The sequence below is a fragment of the Panthera onca genome, chromosome B2 (assembly GCF_046562875.1).
Source record: "Panthera onca isolate mPanOnc1 chromosome B2, mPanOnc1 haplotype 2, whole genome shotgun sequence".
NCBI classification, from domain to species: domain Eukaryota; kingdom Metazoa; phylum Chordata; class Mammalia; order Carnivora; family Felidae; genus Panthera; species Panthera onca.
In genome coordinates, this window is record NC_138343.1 from 9328217 (window position 1) to 9331127 (window position 2911).

Here is a 2911-nt window from a genome sequence, read left to right on the forward strand (position 1 = left end):
ATGCTTTCTTCACCGTATTATTTTGGACCAGGACATGAACTTGAAAAATATTTTTTTACATTACCAAGCTCCTAAAACTGTGAAGTAAAATGGTGGTTGAGAATGACATCAGTATCATAGTCGTGTGAGACAATCTTTCTTTTTGTCTACCATTTTAAACAATGAATGAGACATCCATCCATGAACAAAAGTGCCTTTGCAGATGCTGTCCCATGTGCCTAGGGACCTAAGAATAGTCTTATCCACTTGTACATCTGGTGAAAGGCAGACAGATTTTGGTACCAGTTTTGGATCAAGCAGAGCAAGCTAACTTGCTCTAGCCCCTCTTAGCATATTTGAAAACACAACACAACACAACAAAACTGGAACGTGATGACCAAGGCAAATACCTATAGACAGGAAAGAATTTGCAGAAGTGTAGCCTTCCCAAGTGGAGATTCAACATTCTATGGATGGATGGATGGATGGATGGATGGATGGATGGATATATGTATATGCTAAGAGACATTTTCCCTGCCCTGCACCCTCCCCTAAGTCAACTTTGAATGGGGCTGACCTATCCAGTGGTAGTCACCTCTCCCACTAGGGAAAAAGAGAGCACTGAATGAGTGTCCCGCTACCTAGTTGTATGGGATTTGGAGAAACCCATTTTTCTCCAGCAACACGCAGAGCACTGAAATGGGACCTCCATAACTGAAGGGCTGGGGAGATTAGAAAGAGGCAGATTAGAATAACAAAGGGCATTAAAGGGGTTCAGTTCCTGCTGATGGCATGTAGAACTTTAGCAGGCAGTGCACTCATAAGTCTCTGAGAGTGCCATATCCACGCATCTCCTCACTGGGTCCATAGGAACTCCCAATGCCCTTGTGCTAAACTCATACCTCTCCACACTCTGTGACCAACCCTTTGGGTGCACCATCCAGTGCATGGTGGGAGTAATTCTGGTAATTGGAATGCTATCAGAAAAACAGACCAGGATCTGTGGGTCAAAAGAGAAACCACAAACTTGAGCTGTAGCTAACTTCTAGAAAATCTATAAAGGGGAGAAAACCCTAGACATATCAGCATCAGTGAAAACTATATCTCATCTGAAGGCATCTAGTGTAGATGTAAGGAGTGTCTGCTACTTCAAATGTGAAAGCAGTGCACAAAAATGCAAAAAGATAAAAATCATGGGAAAAAAGATAATTCTACAATATTCATACTCAGAATGGAATTGATAAATAAAAAATACCTTCGTGAAAACTCAATGAACTATAGGAAAACTCAAAGAGATAATTCAGTGAAATTATGAAAAAACACATTAACAAAATGAGATATTTGTCAAAGAGATAGATACTACTAAAAAGAAGCAGACGAAACTTCTGGATCAGAATCATTCAATGAATGAAATGAAAAATGCAGAAGCAGGGGGTTCCTGGGTAGTTAAGTTGGTTAAGCAATGTGATTTCAGGTCATGATCTCATGGTTCATGAGATAGAGCCCTGTGTTGGGCTCTGTGCTGACAGTGTGGAGTCTGCTTGGGATTCTCCCTTTCCCTTTATGCCACTCCTCCACTCATGCTCTCTCTCCCAAAAATAAATATACTTAAAAAAATTTAAAAAAAACCCACTATGTTCCTGGCATAAAAGTAGACACATAGACCAATAGAACAGAGTAGAAAACCCAGATGTAAGCCCACATATACACAATCAACTAACATTTGACAAAGTTTCCAAGAACACTTAACAGAGAAAGGATTGTCTGTTCAACAAATGATGTTTGTAAAACTGGAGAACACATGCAGAAAAATGAAACTGGACCCACAATTTACACCTCTCACACAAAGTAAGTTGAATGGATTGAAGACTGAAACATAAATCCTTCTACTGTAAAATTCCTAGAAAAACACATAAGGAAGAAGTTTCTTGACATTGCTCTAGGCAATGATATTTTCAATCTGACACCAAAAGCACAAACAACAAAAGAAAAACATCAATAAATCAGACCATAATAAACTAAAAAGTGACTTCGCAGTAAATTCACCAACATTACATCATAGGTCATTCCTAAGATGAACATTGAAAAACTATTAATGGACAGGACCCCGAGAAAATTTTAGAATATGGGGTGAGGTCAAAGCACTCTCTTAAATCATAGTGACCAAGACAGTGTGTATTAGAATAAGAGGAGCGATTACATGGCGACATTTCTCCACCCTAGGTTGGCCTATGCCACTGCACTGCACATAGACTGCATAGCCACCCAAGTCTGTGGTTTCTACAAAAGAGGGCCCATGGTAGATGTACATCTTCCCGGCATCATTGGTCACTTCTTGGAGTCCCCAATGGGTTTGTGTGGGAATTTCTAGAAGTTGACTGCAGGAAAGGTTATTCTGATGCAGAAAAATGCGAAAAGCTTGCAACTACCAACACTTGGATCTTGGCTGACCAACTTCCTACCTTTGGTGCCCAAGTAATAGTCCCAACCAGCATCTTTGCTCATCTGCAGAACAAAAATAGTGGTGCAGTCTGACCAGAAAACTCAGTGGGGTACTGGTATGCCTAATTCTGGTTTTCAAATGAGGAAATTTTGTGGCCTTGGAATGTGGTCTCCCCCCCGCCCAGGCAGTGTTGCTGAATCAAATAGCATCTCATTGATGAATATAGTTTCTGATTGAATCTGGCCAGAAAGGCTGTTGTGAACATCTAAAAATTTGGATAGCTCAGCAACACTAGACAGTAAGGCAGGCAAAGGTGCACATATGTAGAGTAATGCCAGTAGCACCATTTGGAAAGGAAACTTGAGGAGTTAATCAGCTTAAGTAAAGACCACAAAGAACTCCTGAGGCTTGGAGTGATTCCCTCACTCCGTGCATGCAGGGAAGGAATTCAGAGTCCCATTCACTGGTGAATATAGCTTTTCAGCCCTC